General features: G+C 45.3%; 1 protein-coding gene and 1 pseudogene across 11 annotated transcripts in view; one reads left to right on the forward strand and one right to left on the reverse strand.

Moving 5' to 3' along the window:
• LDLRAD4 (low density lipoprotein receptor class A domain containing 4) overlaps window positions 1-20,613 on the forward strand; it is a 363,714-nt gene that overhangs the window by 96,845 nt on the left and 246,256 nt on the right. The window contains exon 1 of one of the 10 annotated variants that reach the window (XM_079108911.1): window positions 6,713-6,731. The exons of the other annotated variants lie outside the window; for them this stretch is intronic. The gene's annotated coding sequence lies outside the window, so the exon portion shown is untranslated. Of the gene's footprint in view, window positions 1-6,712; window positions 6,732-20,613 lie in introns of those variants that run through there. 10 annotated transcript variants of the gene reach the window in all.
• LOC306643012 (signal peptidase complex catalytic subunit SEC11A-like) lies at window positions 16,894-20,197 on the reverse strand (annotated as a pseudogene). Its single transcript has one exon. The product of its transcript is annotated as a signal peptidase complex catalytic subunit SEC11A-like (transcript).

Raw genomic sequence — 20,613 nt, forward strand, 5'->3', positions numbered from 1 at the left:
GTGTGCACAGTACCTTTATTTATTTATTATATGTGATTCTGAGGATCGACCCCAGGGCTTCACATGTGCGAGGCAAGCTCTCTGCCACTGAACCACAGCCTGGCCCCTCGTGGTCTTACTTCTTTTGTTAATATTTCCATTTCGGTTTTAGAATTGAGCTTCTCTGGTTTTAAAAGATGTGGTATTTTCATTGGGATCATGAAAGTGAGTACGTTTTGGAGAATCGACGTCCTCCTGGTGCTGGATCCTCCGTCTCCGACTGTGACCCGTCTTCCCACTGGTTGAGTGTTCCTTTGTGTCCAGCCCGTGTCTTCAAGTTTTCTGCAGAAAACTTTACATACTGCTTTAGCATTCATTTCTGGAAACTTAATCTTTTTTTAGAGCTACTGTAACTAGGCTCTTCTTATTTGCATTGTGCAATAATATCTTTTGCAAATAGCCATTATTTTGCCCCTTGTTTCCACTACAATGGAACTTTCCAGGCCTGTCTGCAACGGTTACCTGCCCACACTGGCTAGTGCCTCCAGGAGTGTTGAAATACAGCGTGAGCGAGGGTATTCACGTCTTTTCTTGGTCTTTCACCTGGTGCTTCTTCATCAGGCATGGTCGGGATAACTAGTTACAATGAATTTCTGATCTTGAGCTGTATTTGAAGTGCACTGGTCCTGTGCTCTTGCTCAGGCCAGGCCTTGCTTGCGATGCTGTAGGGTTCTGTATTGAACGTAGTAGGAGGACAGCTGACCTTCCTCTCCGTCAGGCTTCAGTATCGATGTTGCATAGCTACTTCTAAAGAATCACACCTTTTGTTTTCCACTCTTCTGGGAAAGCATAAAATGGCTTGGGAATTATTGGTCACGGTCGATGACCTCAGTGGAACCTGCTCAGTGCTCTTTGTGGGGTGGCTCTTTGAAGATATGGGTTTTTTCTGTGGAAGTCTGTCCATTCTGGTAGCTTTGATAGGATGTTTTGATGCTGTAAATTATATTTTCCTAGAAACTTTCATCTCATCCAGAATTTAAAATGTATTTGTATCAAGTGGAACAAAATAGTCCTTTATGAATTGAATTGAAAAAAAAATTGTTTTTTGGAATGGTTTTATGTTCACAGCAAAATTCCCCCCGAGGCCACAGAGGTGTCTCCAGTGCCCCTGCCCAGTCTCCCTCTCCCCTGACGTCTGCATCACAGTGGGACTTAAATGTGCAGAAATCATCATCTAAAATGCGTAATTTCTTTGGGGCTCACCAGTGGTGCTGTGCACTCTGGGGGTTTGGACCAGAGTATAGGACGTGTCTCCACCAGCACAGTGTCATACGGAGTCTTTCCACCACCCTAAAACCCCCCTCTCCCTGCTGTTGATCTCTCCATCCTCAACCCCTGTCAGCTACTGATTATTTTTCTGTTTTCATAGCTTCATCTTTTCCAGAATATCATATATTTGGAGTCAGGAGGCATGGAGCCTTTTCAGATTGGCTTCTTTGACTCATGCATTTCAAGTTCCTCCATGTCTTTTCATGGCTCCATAGCTCATTTCTTTTCAGTGCTAAATACTATTCCCTTGTCTGGGTGCACGACTGTTTCATCTGTCCATTCTTCTACTGAAGTGCATTTTGGTTGCTTCCAAGTTTTTTGGTAAATATGAGTAAAGCTGCCATACATGTCCACAGGCAGGTTTTTGTTCAGGCATAATTTTTCCATTCTTTTTGGTAAATACCAAGATGTCCGACTGCTGGGTCATACGGTAAGTGTGGGGTTGGCATTTTAAGAAACTGTCCAACCGTCTTCCAGAGTGGCTGTTCCATTTCACGTGTCCCAGCAGGCAAGGCGAGTTCCTCGTGCTCCATTCCCTCACCAGAGTTTCATGTTCTGGACTTTGGCTGTTCTATTAAGTGCATGGTGGTATCTCATTTCTGTTTTAATTTGCATTTTCCTGATGATGTGCGGTGTGGCATAGCTTTTCTTATTTGCTTCCTGTGTATCTTCTTTGATGAGGTATCTTTTAAGGTCATTGACTTATTTTTAATTTGGGTCGTTATTGTTAAGTTTTAAGGGTTCTTTGCATGTGTTGGGTCATAGTGTTTTAGCACACGTCTCTTACAACTATTTTCTCTCGTGCACGGCCTGCCTTCTCATTCTCTTGGCCTTGTCTTTGGCATAAGTCTGTAATCTTAAAGAAGTTCAGCTCATCCGTTGTTTCTTTCATGGGCTATGCTTTTGGTGTTGAGTCCCAGCAGCCATTGCCATACCTGAGGGTTGTCTGTGTTATGTTCTAGGAGTTTCATTGTGCATTACGTTCAGGCCTGTGATGCGTTTGGGGTTCATTTGTGTGAAGGGTGTGACGCCAGCGTCTCTCTGTTTTTCACTTAGTGTGTGCATGCGGTGGTCCTGCACCATCTGCTGGAAAGTCCGCCTTTCCTCGGTGCCCTGCCCTGTGCACAGTTGGCAGTCCCGTTGCCTCGGCTGCTCTTCTGTTTCCCTTTTGTCGGTATCGCACTGACTCGTAAGAGGAGGTGCCAACCTTCTTGCTTTGTTCTCCTTCAAAATCGTGTGGGCTCTTCTGGATCTTTTGCCTCTAAATGTAAACTTTAGAATCAGTTTGTTGATATCCACGAAGTAGCCTGCTGGGGTCTTGATTGGAATTCTGTTTTAAGAATTTTTATTTTTGTGGTACTGCGGATTGAACCCAGGGCCTGGCCCATGCTGAGGGTCACCCCCAGCCCTCCTCTTTGGTTTCTTTAATCAGCATTTTGGATTTTTCTTTGTATAGGTCTTGTACATATTTTGTTACATTCACACTTGAGTGTTTCACTTTTTGGAGGTGCTGATGTAAGTGGAATTGGGGTTGATTTTCTCATTGCTCTTGTTCATTGCTGGTCTGTAGGAAGGTACTGACTTTTGTGTATGAGCCTTGCATCCTGCAACCTGCTGTGATTGCTTACTAGTTCCAATGTTCTGTTGATTCTTCTGGATTTTCTGTAGCCTTGTTATCTGTAAGCAAAGACATTTGTATTTCTCCCTGATCAGTACACCTTTGATTTTCCTTTCTTGTCTTATCGCATTAGCGAGGACTTACAGTACGGTGTTGAAAAGCAGAGGTGAGAGGGACATTTTTGTCTTGCTTCTCATCTTAGCAGGAAATATTCTAGTTTCTCATCATTAGGTATAATGTTGGCTATGGGTTGTTGGTAGATGTTCTTTACCAAGGTGAGAATGTGCCCCTTGATTCCTAGTCTGCTGAGACTGGGTTGAATTTTGCTTCATGGCTTCATCTGAAATTTTTTAAATTGGTGAATTTAGCTCATTTACATTCTTGTCATATTTTATGTGTTTATTAAGTCTTTTTCATTATACATCTTATTTACTTATGCTTAAATGTTTTATACAAGTTCTCTCATGCGGTTCTGTTATCATTATTTTAGTTATTGGTTCTTTTAGTTATAGATGACAGCAGAATCCCTTTTGGTATGATTATACAAACACGGATACGTCTTATCTAGTCAGAGCCCTGTCGAGTACGTGGTGGTGGGATTCACTGTGCTGTTTTCGTAGACGTACGTGGGAAAATGATCTTGAATCCATTCTTCCTTTACCTGTACCCCCCCCCCCCCAGACTCGCATGGGACCTGTTTGCACTTCTGTTTGGTTTGTGACGGTTGTGAATGCCTTCTTTTCTAGCAGTGACCGTTTTGATGGTAACTTTATGAAACACCTTTACTTCTCCAGGTTTTGGAGGAAGCCCCTAGTGTGACCAATGGTGGGTGGCATGCATCCCCTGCCTCCTCCCTCCCTGTGCCCTCCTTCCCCTTCCCTGTTGATCTGGATCGGCTTGTGGTACCTTTGTGGCATTTACTCCACACTGATAGATATGTTTCTACATATGCTACTTTTTCTATCGTCTTCTATGACGATGGTGATGGTGCTGCGGGTTGAACCCAGGGCCTCGCACGCGCCAAGCAGACATTCTGCCCCTGAGCTGCGCCCAAGCCTGGGTGCCATGTTTCAGTTCTCGGCCACTGGGAAGAGGCATCGGGGGCCATACCCCGTCTTCCGGTTGTTTGCTCCTGTCCCTCATTGCCCAGAGTTTTGTTGGTTGTTTAGTTTCTATACTGATCTACACAGCTACACTTAGACTTGGTTTATTACCTTGATCATGTCATTTGCTTTAACCCTGGGTCTGCAGCTAAATGCCTTCTTCTCTCTGATTGTCTCTCTCTCTTTTTAAAGTATTTTTTTAGTTATCAATGGGTTTTTATTTTATCTATTTATATGCGGTGCTGAGAATTGAACCCAGTGCCTCACACGTGCTAGGCAAGTGCTCTACCACTCAGCCCCAGCCCAGCCCCAGCCCCCGACTGCCTCTCATTGATCAGTAGTCCCTGACAGTAGTCATCTGTGTGTTCCAAACTGTTCGTCTGTGGCTTCCATACAGGAGAACGTGCCTGGCCATGTCTTTTGCTCGTACTTTGTTCAATGTTTTCAGGATTTTGAAGAAGTGCTCTGGTGTGCGAGTTTTGCTCACTGCATTTATCTCTAACAGATGACTGGATTTCTTTTTCCATCTGTCAAGGTGTCCATAGAGTTGTTCCTTATTTTTGAAGTCAGATTTAATGAGTCCAGTTTTACTAGAATAGGTCTGCTTGTTGACTGGGCCAGTTCTCTTTGTCGCAGAGGTGACCTCTTAATACAGGGCCCTGAGTTCCCTATTGATAGATAGATTTAGGTCTTCTTTTATTGGGTTTTATCTTGACTAGCGTCTTTAAATATTTGTTTTATTCTATTGTCTGTTTTTAGTTTTTAGAGATTCCTGTGATGCATTTTTTGAACCTCTTTGCTCTTCTTCAGAATCCACCGTTTTCTCTCCTGATCCTTCCTAACGCTTTGGTTTGGTTTTTTCCTAGTCCACGTCACCCACCTCTTCTTCTGTTTCCTGCCACATCTCTTCTCACTCGGGCTCATTCCGGACTTCCCTTCCCTTCTGTGTCTCCCCTCGCAGTGGTGTTTTCTGATCTCTGTGGCCCGTACAGGACTCCTCCCCCTTCCCGCCATGTCCTTCTGGAGTCCTGCTGTCTGGGCTTCCGTCCTCCTTCCTTCCCTCCCCTTTCCCTCCTCCCCTCGTGACTGCCTCTTTGTGGTTTAAATTCTCACTGGCCGTGGTTCAGGGAGTCTTCTTTGTCCATGGGTACATTTTATGGCAGTCTCCCACTTTTTTTCCCTCATAGAAGAGCTTTCGTTGCCTTTCCCAGTCCCTTCGTATGACTCCCTTGGAGCGAGTTGGATTTTCCGAGGCCGGCTCTGCCAGAGGTGGTGTGGTGTGGAGGTGTCTGGAGCTTCTCTGCCTCTGCTCTGTCAGAGATGCGACTGTTCCTACAGACCCGGCCCATCTCTGAGGTTTCCTGGGATTGTTCGGTCTCCTCAGATTCTTGGAAGACGTGGGTCCTGGAGGACCGTGGCCTTCGCTCTGCTCAGTGCTCCCAGGTCCCCGTGGCAGACCTGGGATGGTACCTGTCCTTTGGGGTGTGAGCACCTCTCTTTGCTCCCCCTGCACAATTTCTGCCCAACCATAGCCACCCCTGGCCATCTACCCAGGTGTTTTGAATTCTGTCCATTTTATTTCCAGTTCCATGGAAAATCAAGTTTAAAAATTCAGTGAAACCCCTTCCCTGTCAGTTTGCTTTTGTTTGATTATACAAAGAAAAAGGAAAACGTTGTCTGTCCATTTTTACAGATAAGCAAAGTCATTTCACAAAGTCCAAGTGACTTGATCCCTGCCAGCCACTGAAAGGCAGAGGGGGCTTCGGAACTGAGTTTACACCTGTGCTCTGTCACTGCGCCTTCGTATTTTCTCAGTCCTGGGCACGGGAGATGGAGGCACCCCCATCTTGCTGGGCATTCGGTACAGCTGTAGCTGGATCCGGGTGGCAAGTTGTGGTGGTAGAGAAGGCCCAGGCTTCCTGTTGGAACTCGGGGACTTCATCATCCTCTGTGGCCTCAAGTCTCTGCACCTCCCCTTCTGCTCTCTGCCCCTCTCCCTCCTCCATGCTTCCTTCCTCTGTGAGGAGAGCAGGCATCTGTTGGTGGGACAAGCGTCTCTGCTCTCGTTTCTGTCCTGCTTGCCACTTCTCTGCTGTGATGGGCACATCCCGTCCTGTGCCATCTTTCCTTTCTGTGCCCACCCGTTTTTGTTTTTAGACTGGCCCCTGCTGGTGTGTGTCGCCCTTTGTGTTGCGGGAGGGGGTCATCTCATCAGACATCCCGCGGATGCGGGGCAGAGGGGGTCAGACCGCACCTCTTTTCTCATTCGCTCTGGTGTCACACGTCCAAGGCAGTTGTGCTTCTAGAAACGGATCTCAAAACAGCCACTGCCACTCTCGACTGACAGCGGATCCCCAGCCCCAGCAGAACGTGCCCTCGCCGCCGCGTTGGCGGGTCTGTTTGTGAATGCTTCTGAGGGTGTAAAGGTTACGGTCACGCATGTGTTTACTCTGTCAAGATAAGGTTCTGGGGAAAGCAGAACGGGACTGTGCTGGTTCTCCGGCTCTGCACTGCTGTGAGGAACACTGGGTTCCAAGAATCGGGGGGTCGTTCCCCTGCGTGCAGAACGGGGCTGGGTCCTGACGCTGGGCTCGAGAGGGAGGGCACGTCCTGCACTCGCAGCCGGGGTGCCTCTGTGCTCCACCCTGTGGCTTTGGGGAGAGGAGAGCAGACGACGGTGCTCTCCTGCCAGGAGGACCACGGTGAGTCTGGGGCCGTCCTTGGTTTTGACGGGCCCACTTCGGGTGGAGGAGGGGAGAGGCGGATTCTCTGTTGGAATTCATGAAACGAATTTCATTTGCCACAATTTAGGGGCTGCTTTCCTGTGTAGCTTGAGATTGGTATCCACTTCTTAAAAATACTGCCTTTTCAAAAATTAATGTGTTATGTGGTGAACACCTCGTCTCTGAAGTCTTTTTTTTCCTTCCATATACATATTACATTTTGTGGCCTTTTCAGACGTAAAAGTAAAAAGTTGGTATAAATACATGAATACAACCAAAATAGGTGCAGTTGACGAGTGCAATGATAATGTCCTCTTCTTAAAAGTTATAGATAAAATAATCTTTTTATTGAAATGGTAATGAAAGATGATGAAGAATATTTTGAAAAGAGATAATCATTTTGGTGGCTGCATAGTATTCTATAGTGCACAGTTGTTTTGTACACTCCTTAATTAAGTTGATTCCTAGATATTTTATTGTTTCTCGTGCTATCGTAAATGGAAGTGTTCTCTAAATTTCTTTCTAGTTTGCTCATACCAATACATACCAATACAACTGATGTTCATATGTTGATTTTGCATCCTGCAACTTTGGTGAACTTATTAGTTGTAATAATTTTGGTGTGCATGCATATGTGTGTGTGAAATTTTTGTGATTTTCTACTTATAAGATCATGTCATCTGTGAACAGATGTGTGTTACTTCTTCCTTTCCAATTGGTATACTTTTTATTTTTCTTGCCTGATTGCTCTCTGTAGGATTTCTAGTATTATGCTGAGTAGAAGTGACAAAATGGGCTTTCTTGTTCTGCTTTTTAAGCTTAGAAAAGTAGTTCTCAGCCTCTCACCTTTGAGTATGATGTTACTTGTAGGGTTTTTAGATAATCTTTAGAACGTTGGCAATTCCTTCTGTTTCTGGTTGTTGAACGGGTGTTGAATTTTGTCAGATAATTTTCCCGCATCAACTGAGATGACCATGTTTCTTTTGCGCTTATTCTGTTAATGTGATATAGTTATTGATGCTCATTTGTTGAACCTCTTTGCATTCCAGGAATGAGCCCACTTGTTCATGCTGTATAACCCTTTTAATATTCTGCTGGATTTGGTGTACTATTAGAGCCAAGTTCTGCTAATGAAGTTTTGGTCAATGATGGGCTGCAAATACCATGGTGGTCCCATAGGTTAGATTGCTCGTGACGTCAGAGCCGTCTTGGTTTGTGTAGGACAGTCTGTGGTGTTTGCACCAGAGTCCCCTAATGGTGCATGGCTGGACACAACCCCATCACAAGGGGCACATGACTGTATTTTGCTGGAGGTTTTGTGCCAACTATTCATAAGGACGTTTGTAATTTGTAGTTTTTTTGTAACGTGTTCGTTTGACTTTGGCATCAGATAGTGGTGTTTGTTTGGGATAGTTTGAGAAGAATGGGTGTTGATTCTTTTTAAATACTTGGTAAAATTCATCAGTGAAAACACCTGGTCCTGATTTTCCTTTCGAGGGAAGTTCTGTTTATGGTTCGGCCTCTTTCTAGTTACAGATCTGTTCAGCTTTCTGTTTCTTCGTGGTTCAGTCCTCGTAGGTCTCTAGGAATCTGTCCTTCGCGTCCAGGTGGATGAACTTGTTCCCGGTCCTCTCTTGCACTTCTCATCAAATGAGTAGCAATGTCTCCACTTTGATTTCTAATGTTAGTAATTTGAATCTTGTTTTCCTAGTCGAGCTGAAGGGCTAACCATCGTTCAGATCTTTTAAAAAATGATGTTTTTCCTTTTTTCTAGTCTCCGTTTTCCTTTGCCCTATTCCAATTTTTGTTACTTCCTTTCTTCTCTAGCTTTGAGTTTTGTTTGTTCTTGTTCTAGTTCCTAAGACGACAGTAGGTGGTTCACTGGAGGTCTTCCTTTTCCTTCCTCATCCATCTCTTCTCCCCTCTGCCCTCTCCTTCCCCTCCTTATGGGAAAGAGGTAGGCTCCACTGCGTGGCCCACGCTGGCCTCGACCTCCCGGGACCACACTGCTCCTCCTACCTTAGTCTCCATGTGTCTCCGCCACAGCCACTGTCCTGGGCCACCCTGCGCCTCCTCCACGTGCCACTGTCCTGGGCCACCCCGCGCCTCCTCCACGTGCCACTGTCCTGGGCCACCCCGCGCCTCCTCCACGTGCCACTGTCCTGGGCCACCCCGCGCCTCCTCCACGTGCCACTGTCCTGGGCCACCCCGCGCCTCCTCCACGTGCCACTGTCCTGGGCCACCCCATGCCTCCTCCATGTGCCACTGTCCTGCTGGGCCACCCCAAGCCTGTGACATGTGCTCCCCATGGTCAGTTCACTGCACGGCAGCTCATGCCTGCGTGTGACTGAGAGAACAGGGAGGAGTGCCTATGTTTTAGGTGTCACAGCAAGGAGAGAGCTGAATCTTCTTACGATGTGGGTGGATAGTTCTTTTCTGGAGCATTTGCTGGCTGTGTCTTTCCTCACTAACAGTGTTCTCATGATTCCATACGATTTCATGAATTCTTTCAGGTAACTGGATTTTTTCTAAATCTCTATTTTCTTCTTTCTCATTTCTTTCCCCTTCCCTTCTCTTTCTTCTTTCATTTTTGCTTCTGTCTCCTTTCCTCTGCCCACCTTTTTTCTTTCTCTTGTTTCCCTTCTTCTAAGTTAGTATTAAGTACGCTGTCATTAATGTTTAACTTTTCAGCTTATTTAATATTATTTCTCACTCACTTTTCCCATTGTCTAAAAGAATGGTAGAGATGATTAGCAATATATTTTTAAATTTATTGTCAATATTATGGTCTGAAATTTCTATTGCTGGTGTTGCACTCTCAAAGTGGTGCTCATGTTTGAACTTAAGCACCTCAATTATGCTGATTTGATGCATGGACAGTAAAATACAACCCCAGACCAGGGCTCACAATAAGAGAAGTGCTCATTAAATGACCCTCAGAGAATAGAAGAAGAGAAATCCATCACAACAGATGTACAAACAATATAGTATATCAGACAACATGAGGAAACAAGCCAATAAGATATCTCCAAAAGTTTTTAATCTCCCAATAACTGAATCCACAGACATTGAAATGCATGAAATGCCAGACTAGGAATTACAAAAGTTGATTATTAAGATGATCAACAAAGTAAAATAAGATCTAAGGAATGAATGAAGAAAGGAAATATGAGATATAAAAGAGCATTTCAATAAAAAGAAGTTCTGAAAAAGAACCAAACATAAATCTTGTAAGCAAAATACACTACAAATCAAATATGAAACTCAGTTGAATGCCTCTCCAATAGATTAGATCAAGTGGAAGACAGAGTTTCAGAGCTTGAAGATGAAGTAGACATCTTTGAACATTCAGGTGGTACTAAAGAACAAAATGAGAAACTTTGATCAGAATGTACTAAAACTCTGGACAATATTGAGAGCTCAAACTTAAGGCACTGGGAACACAGCAGAGATATAGGCTAATAAGATATAAACTTATTCAGTGAAATAATAGTAGAAAAATTTCCAAACCCTAGGAATGAGATAGAAATGCAGTTACTGGAGACATTTAGAACCCCAAATACACAAGACCTAAAAAGAACCTCTCCATGACACATTATAATTAAAATGTCAAAATATCCATAATAAAAAAAAAATTAAAGTTGTAAGAGAGAAATGATAGTCACATTTAAAGGAAAGCCAATTAGAATAACAGCAGATTTCTTACAAGAAACCCCCAAATGCAGGAGGACTTAGATCAAGTCCTGAAAGAAAATAGTGACAACCAAGGTTGTTATATCAGGCAAAGCTGTTCCTCACAATCAAAGGAGAAGTTAAAACCTTTCACAGTAAGGAAAAATTAAAGGAATTCATGACTACTAAACTAGCCTTGCAGAAAATACTTAAAGGAATTCCACACGCAGAGGACAATAAAATCAACCAAGAGAACTTGGGAAGGTGTAAATCTCAGTTCTTCAAATCTTCATAGACTGACAGATTAGACTTAAAAATAAGACCCAAGTATATATTGCCTGCAAGAAACACATCTCATAAGAAATTCACAGGTTGGAAAAGAATGGATGGAAAATGATATTTCATGCACATGGAACCCACAATCTAGCAGGAATAGCTGCTCTCTTAACTGACCAAACAGATTTCAAGCCAAAATTAGTTAGAAGAGACAAAGAATTTTGGAACACATTGGTAAAGGGGACAAGTCAATGACAATATCTAACTCTAGTAAATATGCCTCAAAGATTGGTGCAGTTAGTTGTTTTAAGCAAATACTGCTCCACATAAAGGTTCAGAGAGGCCCCAATACAATAATATTGGGTGATTTTAATGCCTTTCTCACTAATAAATAGGCCCTCCAGACATAAAATTAGCAAAGGTACTACAAAGTTAAAACATACTATAAGTCAATTGAACTTATAGTCAATTGGACATCTACAGATTATTTCACCCAACAATAAATGAATGTACTTTCTTTTCAGCTGCTCATTGAACTTTCTCCAAAATAGATTATATATTAGGCCACAAAGCAAGTCTTAGCAAATATAGAAAAGTTGAAATAATTTCTTGGCATCTTACCATATCATAATGAAACAAAATTAGAAATCAACAGCAAGAAAAATCACAAAAAAGCAAACACATGGAGATTGACCAATATACTTTTAAATGTTGATCAAAGAAATGAGAGGAGAAATTTAAAAATGTTTAGAATCAAATGAGAATTGAAATATAAGATACCAAACTACCTGAGAGACAGTGAAAGCAGTTTTAAGAGGAAAGTTTATAGCTATGAGTTCCTAGGTAAAAAAATTCAGAAAGATCTGAAATAATCTAATGATGCATCTTGAAGTTTTAGAAAAACAAGAATAAACTATTCCTAAAGTTAGGGAAGGAAAGAAATAATAAAATTCAGAACTGAAATTAATGACATAGGGAATAAAAGAACAATAAAAAGGATCAATTAAACAAAGAGTTGGCTCTTTGGAAAGATAAACAAATTTCATAAACCCTTGGCCAAACTAAGTAAAATAGAGAAAAAGAAAATTCAAATTAATAAATTTAGGGATGAAATAAGAGGTATTACAACATACACCACTGAAATCCAGAAGCTCATTAGTGTCTATTTTGAAAACTTATATTCCAATATATCTGAAAAATCTAGAAGAAATACATAAGTTTCTAGACACATGCTAACCTACTAAAATGATGGTACTAAACCACTAAGATGATGTAGAAAACCCCAAAGACCAATAACAAACAATGAGATTGAAGTAGTAATGAAAAGCCTTATGATAAAGAAAAGCCCAGGACCAAATGGCTTCTCATCTGAATTCTACCAGACCCATAAAGAGGAACTAATGCCAGTGTTCCTCAAATTATTCCATGGAATAGAGAAGGAGGGAACACTGTATTGCCCTTATAGCAAAGCCAGATAAGGGTGCATCAGGGAAAGAAAACTACCGATATCCTTGATGAACACAGATGTAAAAATCATTAATAAAATGTTAGTAAATTGAATTAAAAAATTAAAAAGATTATATACTACAATCAAGTTGGTTTTATTCCAAGAATGTGAGGATGGTTCAGCATATGCAAATCAATGAATGTAACACCTCAAATAAATAGAATCAAGACCTTTGACAAAATTCAACTCTCATTCATGATAAAAGCCCCGAGGAAACTAGGGATGGATGAAACTTACCTCAACATCATAAAGCCTATCGATGACAAACTCAAAAAACTGAAATAATTTCCTGTAAAATCAGGAACAAGACAAGGTTGTCCACTCTCATCACTCTTATTCAATAGTACTTGAAACTTCAGTCAGAGCAATTAGGCAAGAAAAGGGAATAAAAGTGATACAAACGAGAATGGAAGAAATCACATCGTCTTTGCTTGCAGATATTTAAACCTATACCTAGAAGACCCTAAAAGTTCTGCCAGAAAACTTCTAGAACTGATAAAACAAATTCAGCAAAACATCAGGATACAAATTCAATATACAGAAGTCAGTAGTTTTTCTATACAATAACTCTCCTGAGAAAAAAATCAGGAAAACAATTCCATTCACAATAACATCAAAAACATACTTAGGAATAAATCTAACCAAAGAGATGAAAAACCTCTACAAGGAAAATTACAGAATGCTGAAAAAAGAAATTAAAGAAGACACTAGAAGATGTAAACTGAGTCAAGGAAGGGATCCACCCTGCTCCTTCACCATGCCAGCCCGAGGTGATCGGAAGGTCCATTCCTGGCCCAGGGAGAATTTCTGTATTTTTCTGTCCCACTTTTTCCCGCTTTGGTCTCTGCTGGTCTCCCCAGTGCTTCTGTTTTTCCTCGGAGGAGGGGACATAGGGTAGGAGCTGAGCATAAACCCCACTGGATTTTAAGAATTGCCCTTAGGGTTAGCACCAAGTGCTTGAGCGTTGAATGCTCTCTGTAAGTGCCAGCTTGTAGCAGAGGGAGTGGAGGTAGTAGCGCGTGTGTGGTGTTCTGAGTACCAGAGCAGCACCCACTGCAAGAGCCCACGGCTCGCTGGGGAGACGCCCCTGTGACCACAGGAGTCCCACTCTGTTGTCCACTCCCGGTACGCTTCTCAATGCCTGTCACCATTTCTCTGTCATCTTAATGTGTACCCTGTACCAACGTTTTTGGTGATGATGATTTCTAGTGAGGGGGAGAGGTCAGGTTGCAGAACAGTACATGAGCTTTTCTTACAGAAATTCCAAGAGCTTGTTGCCCCTTCCTCTGGGTGGTGGTTCCATGGCTTTAAACAGCCCCCACCCCACCGCCAGCGGAGACGGCCAACTCCACCACGGCCCTGAGCCAGATTTGTGTTGTCCCCTCTGCTGGGAAGGTCAGGACATCACCCTGCTGGGCCCGTCCCTGTGGGTTCTTGGTCAGCTCGAGTGAGGCCGTCTGTGGTGGTCTGGATGCCTCCCTGCGGCCCTCATCCCTGTCAGGTGTTGGGCACAGGTGAGGCTGCAGGGTCAAGCTGGAAGGGGCTCTGCAGCTTCCCCCTCCCGGGCCTCTGTCTCCTTGTGTGACGTCATCTACACGTTGGTGCCACCTTTGCTGGGCTCTGCGTCCAGCCAGTCTGAGCAGGCTCCCGGCAGACCCAGGCTCTGACTTCTGTCAGCAGCAGGGTTTGACGTAGGTGGCAAGTCTGGACTGCAGGGCAGTCTGAACGTGCAGCTGTCTCCTGCCGAGGCCTGTGGGCGAAGACTCGTGTTTGGGATGTGACGTGAGCAGAGGTGTTGGGAAGAAAAGTGAGGCCATCTTTCCCACCGCGGGCAAGGGTGCTGAGCTTGGCGTGAGCTCCCGTCGGATCCTGGACAGCGATCCTGGGCGGAGGGTCTCACGGCTTACAAGGGAACTTCTCTTTTCCACGGGCGGTATTGCCCATGATTTCAGCATGGGGGTCCAAACTGTGCTTTTATAAAATAGTAGTGCTTTAGTGTTCTAGTGGCCTCATATTCAAAATCGAATGCAGTCCCAGCAGACCTCACGTGCTGGGCGGAACATGCGCTGGTCAGAGGGAACTCACAGGCAGCTGATGGGCCCGGGGTGGAGCGGCTGTTGAGGAATCCAAAGCCACAGGCGCCGCCCTGGTGTGAAACTCGAGCCTGTAGGCTGCAGCCCGGTGACCTCTCCATCGCCGTCTCCTTGCTTCAGGTGTGCATCCAGATGTTTCCAGCTGGACCCTCACAGAGACATCAATACAGTTTTGAAACCAAGTTGGATAAAACAAGGAGAAAATTAGAAAGGTTACAATAGCAGAAATAGTTTGATAGATCTAACAGGAAGGAAAGCAGTTTAGCAGAAGTGAGCGGGGAAGGCGGGGGGCGTGTTTATGGGCAGGAAGGGTCCTTCTAACTCTGCTTATGCAGATCCCACAAGACGGAGGTGGTTCCCAGGCTGTGCGCTTGGTGGACACTTCACGCCTTTACGGAAGAGCTTAATTGGAAAACTACTTTTTTTTTTCTTTGCTTAAAGTACGAGAGGCTGACTCATCTTTTGTGAAACACTCCTCATGTGTCTAACCAGTTCTGTGTGATGTAGTTATCAGGTTACTCATCAAAATGCCAACTGGCAGCAGAGGCTGGAGAATAATAAGAATGGGAGCAGGAGAGGATTTGCTGGCAGGCTGCACTCTGCTTTTCTTAATGAAAATCTCCAGGACCGCACCAGAGGCAAAGGAGGGTGGAAATTAACATGCAGGTTTCTCAAGTGCATGTGTGTGTGTGTTAATTATTCCAGCCCAAAAGAGCTTGGTCTAAACAGGGTGGAACCTGTCATGCAGCCGACAGGCTGAGTCTGGGAGTCAGCTCTGAGGACAGTTTTGCATTCTTAACTATCTCGTTGTCTTTGGATTAGTGCTGGCTTATGACCTTGGCATTCAGGAACTGTTTTGACAGCTGACAGTGATAATGCTAGTTCTCATTTCCATGATAAAATATGTAGTGTCAGGAGTAGTACTGCAATAAAAATAAAATAAATATTGGTTGTGGTCTCAGAGGTACCTTAAGTCTTTATAATCAATCTTGTTTTAAAAAATGTGAACATTTTAATTGCCATATCAGCAGGCCCTCCTCAGTGGAGTGGTAATACAGCTCAACCCTTGATATTTCGCAGTGCCTTGTCTGCATCACGAGTCTGCAGACAATTCCAGGTACTGTGCATGTTCTTTCTGCCATCTCTCCAAGGCCCAGTCTTGTCATCAGAGGCTTTACATTTGCAAACACGACTTGTACTGTGAACTTTGAAAGACTGATCTCAAGTATACAGTGGATATATAAATGTTTTTTTCCAAAGAATATGTGTCGTTAGCATAGAATGAGTTTTAATATATACTAAGTGAAAACTTTATATAACAGTATCTGTAATATGATTTTTTTTTTTTTTTTTTACAAAAACATGCATAATCATCTGATTTAAAAGACACTTGCCATTAGTGTTGGGTGACTTTGGCAGTGAGGGTTGTAAGTGTTGGTCAATTCATTTTTCTCTGTTTCCATTCTTTTTCACAGTGAGCATTACTGCCTTTAAAAAATGTTCTCTAATGACAGACATATTATTTGACTCTTTGAGTAGGGACACATGTCAAGCTAGTAGTGAGTGAATTTTAAAATCCTCAGTGGAAGCACTTTATTCTGTTTCCTGCATTGATGAAGATAGTGACACTTCAGGTAGTGTATGAGTGGGAGTCTTTCAGTACTGCCTTACTGGGGAGGGAAGGAAGGGAGGGAGGGGGGAGGGAAGGGAGGGAGGGGGGGAAAGGAAGGGAGGGAGGAGGGAAGGGAGGGAGGGAGGGAGGATGGAAGGAAAGATGGATGGATGGAGGGAAGGGAGGGAGGGAAGGAGGAAGGAAGGAAAGATGGATGCATGGAGGGAAGGGAGGGAGGGAGGAGGGAGGAGGGAGGGAGGGAGGAGGGAAGGAAGGGAGGGAAGGAGGAAGGATGGAAGAAAGGAAGGAGGAAGGAAGGGAGGGAGGGAGGGAAGGAGGAAGGATGGAAGAAAGGAAGGAGGAAGGAAGGGAGGGAGGAAGGAAGGTCAACCAGTCCGTGGGGAAGTGTTAAACTAAGAATCGATTGCGTTGCTGGAGTTGGGTGGAGTGCTAGTTTGGTTCTGTGTCCAAAGGCCCACGTGTTCCAGGCTTGGTCCTCAGCTTGGCGCTGTTGGAAGGCGGTGGACCTTTAAGAGCTAGACCTAATAGGACGTTTTGGGTCACTGGGGCACATCCTCAAAGGGAACAGTGGACGCTGGCTTCCTGTCTCTGTTTCCTGGCCGCCATGAGTTGGAGCGTTTGCTGGACCTCCCACTCCTCACCACGACATTCTGCCTGGCCACAGGCCCCATCGTGGAGCCCATCAGTCTCGGACTAACACCTCTGAAACCACAAGCCACACAAACCCGCCCTGTTAAAAAGGTGATTATCTCAGGCATCTTGTGACAGTAACGAGGGCCAACGAACGCTGGTGCCCATGGTGTGGAGTGCTCTGAGGGCATGGAACTCGGAGCCAGGACAGTGTCCTCGTCCACAGCCACTCACAGCCGGGCTGGGGAGGCAGGAGGGGACCCGAGAGGCCCATGAGGCGGTGTGCTGAGTTGTGCAGTTCCAGTGGTGAGAGCAGCTGCGCACGGCGCCTGCAGACTGGCCGTGGGATGCCAGGTGGATGGAGAAGGGAGGCGAGTGTGGATAGGAGCCAGGGAGCCGCTTCTGCGTGGCACTGTCCGTTCTGTCCCCTGGAGAGGGGCAGGCGGCCGTCTTCCGCTCAGCGGAGCCTGGTGCGCTCAGCTGCTTTCTACCCTGTGCACTGGTTCTGCGGGAGCGAGCGACAGAGAAGTGCGTGAACTAAGTCTGGGTGCCTCCTTCTTGCGGATGCCAAGAGAGCTGTCTGCCTGGCACGGCTGCATCTGTGCCACCTGGAGATGCGAACAGGACAGCAAATTCCAGCACAAAATCTGGCCCTGAGGGATTGTTGCCAACATTTGTCTAGCGCTCCGTGGACTAGTGCTCCATCCCTGTGGAGCAAGGGGTCTGACACGCGCTCCTAGGAGCGTTTCCCAGCATCCCGTAGCCCGCACGTGTGAGTCTCCTCCATGGACAGCTGCCTTTTCTGGCAATACCTACTTTGTGTCCTAATGTGGGGAAATGTCCTAGGAGTAAATTGACTTGATACTGAATGTAGTTCCTGGAAAAACCCGTTCAATGAGGGTCATTTGAGTCAGGGAGGTGCTGTCTCAAAGTCACCAGGATTTCCTAGTTGGGTCTGACCATTCTTTTTTTCTGACCATTGTATAGACATAATTTGAAATTGAAAGTAAATATTTGTTTTCGTAACTCCTGAACTCATAACAAATTGTGTGCTTACCCCACCGTCAGCGAATGTTCTGGAAGAGACCCCGATTACTTCTCAACTGATCTAGAATGTGGTTTCTTCCTGGTCTTGTTTTCAATTAATGGTATGGCTCAGGTCATCCATGGGAAAAACCAAACTTGTTGGATTTTGGCTAAAACAAAGTATTTTTTTTTTTTCAATGTCCAAAGCCTTTTATTTAAAATTCTGAAAAGTTAAAGACTTATGACCACCTCAGTATGTGCCATTCCCATCATAAGGAGGAATGACAATTTCAAAACTCATGCAGAGTTGCATTTTCATTTACAGAACTCTTGTAGGCACTTTAGAAGTGAAGCTTGGCTTCAAAATACAAACACTGGGGGCTTTGGTGCAACCTTTTAATATAAAAAATTCACTGATGTACAAAAATGTGAAAGTGTGACAACGACAACATGAAATTCTATGATTGAAAGTCCCCTCAAATGCACTCTAGCGCACACGCACCCGCCCAAACAGATTCTGGCGTGGAAACATAAACTAACGTAAACCAGGGCTACCGAGAAGCGCCAACATGTGTGTTCTCCATTCCACCAATCCCAGACCCACAGCTACTCTGAACGGTCAGTAACAAAAAGTACGGCATCTTCCCAGGAACAGCAATGCAGGCTTCTTACTCACGATGAACCAGCACAAATAAACCCAGCAAAAAAAGTACTGCATACTTAAATTTAGGATAGTCATTCATGAGGATCCTCACAATTCCAATATAAGGAACAAAACCTCTGGCTCTCCCCACAACATCTTTTTTCTCTAGCCAGTGTTGTCCTTGTGTACAGAGGTCTCGGTCATCAACAGCATTATTATCTCCTTTGGTCAAAAACTTGATATGCCCATTTTGCTTTTCATGAATCTTCAAGACTCGATGAACTATAAGAATTTCTCTTCTATTCTAAAAACAACAATTTCTCCCACTCATATGGGATCTTCAACTCGATTTGTTGGAAAGAGAAGATCTCCTCTATGAAATGCAGGTTCCATGCCGCCACTGAGCACCACTACAATTGGACTTTCACTTCCAGTTATTACCATTAACCCCTTCCAGATCATTAGTGCCGAGAAGACAATCATTCCAAAATCTAGGACTTGATAATATAGCTGCCTCTTGTTCATCCGCCGCACATCGTCCAAAAAGTCTAGAGACAGCATGGCGGGACCGGTGAGCGGGACACCGGCAGCAGCGAAGCGCTATGTGACCAAAACAAAGTATTCGATCTTTTGAAGATTGGTATTTCTTTACTACTGGCTTGACTATGGTAGGATATGAGCTCTTATTAAAGATCAGAATCTGGAATATATTTGTTTGATGTTGATAACTTCCACAGAAAAAAATCCTTCTGAATAAATATGAGAGTGGTCTGATAGTTGTCATCTGAATTCTTTGGCTTGCTATCTCTAAAAACAAATCAAAGCAAAACAAAATTCGTAACTTTTTGCTTCCTGTAGCAAGAATACGTGGGGTTCAAGTTCCATTTTTTAAGGCGGAATCGATGGTCACTGCCCTAGTTCCTGACGCTCCATAAAGGCTTCAGGGGGAGTCTGGGTTGTGGCTGGTCTTCGCGACTGACATCAGGGTGGTCTTGGTAGGGTGTGTCCCTGAGGTCACTGTTGGTGACAGGGCTCTGAGTGAGGCGTGGGATAGGTCAGCCCAGATGTGGTCACTGTATTCGTGAAATCATCTCAGAGGCAGGAGTTCCTTGCCTGTCTGCTGTGCTCTTGTCTGCTTGCTGATTCCTCCCCAGCACCCCAGCAGCAGCTGCGGGACGGTGCTCACCGTGTCGTGAGGTAGCCCATTTCAGATTTGCAGGACTTTTAGTTATTAAAGGGCCCAAGAAGCATCAGGCATTCCCAAGTGTGAGTGGAGGCTTGTCTGCCCGCCCTTCACTCAGGGGCCCGGCTGTAGCCTCCGGGCCACGCGGAGGAGGAGGAGCAGCCCAGCTCTGTCCACGCGCAGGTCCTCAAATAAGAGGAGGCAGCATTGTGACCCCTCCCCATGGAATCCCAACCGCTGGAGGTGGGAATCTAAGGTACACCGCTCAGAAGCCGGAAAGAGCCCTGTGGCTTTGGAAAGTAACTGTCGTAGGGACATGAGTGGAGGACAGGCCGGCGGGCTGGGTGGTCCTGGTGTAAAGGGCTCCCGTGTTCATGCTCAGAAACTGCCCCACCCACAGGCGTGGGGACCACAGTCCTGGCTGGAGGTGTCCTAGGGACTGTGGGGTGAAGGACACGGTGAGGTGAGTGGAGACCTGGGGTGGCCAGTCTGAGTTGAGGAGTGCAAGAGGAGGAGGAGCTGATCTGGGAGGAGGGCTCTTTTTGGTGTATGAGAGTTGGGTGCGTTTGGTACTGGCTGTATCAGTCTGCATGCTAGACTGTCTAGACGGTGGCTAGAAATGAAGGCTCTGGAGCTCAGGAAAGGGGTCCTGCCTCAGGTTGTAGGTTTGGGGTCATCAGGACATGGGTGCCTGTAAGACGGTCTGTAGCGGGGGACGATGGCAGGCCTGATGCTGGGACTTCGGGACCCCAATGCTCAGGACCCCGCAGAGAAGGACGGGAGAACGAAGGTGGGGAAGAGCAGACCCATCAGGAGGCCACCCGGGAGGCCAGGCCCCAAGATCAGGTGCCAGTGAACAAGGGGAACGGGTGCGGCGGGCGATTTCTCTGTGGAACGCATATGTGGCCGCCCGGGCCTGGCCCATCTCAGCCGTGGCCACTTTCTGCTTAAGCAGCTGCCGTTTCTGAGAGTCCCGCTTACACCAGAAGTTCATTGTAGAAACTATTCAAACTGAACAACTTTGTCCCTCTGTCCGTCCGTCCAGGTGGAAGAGCCTGCCGTGTGCCAGCTCTTTCCTGGACGTCTGCTTGGTGCTCGCCTGCTCCTCGCCCTCTGTCCTCTTCCCAGGATGTGGGGACCAGTGTGTATGGGAGCTCCTTGCTTCTTTAAGTCTGAAGTACTCTGATCTGTGAAAACC

The sequence above is a fragment of the Sciurus vulgaris genome, assembly GCF_902686455.1.
Source record: "Sciurus vulgaris genome assembly, chromosome: 13".
Classification (NCBI taxonomy): Eukaryota; Metazoa; Chordata; class Mammalia; order Rodentia; family Sciuridae; genus Sciurus; species Sciurus vulgaris.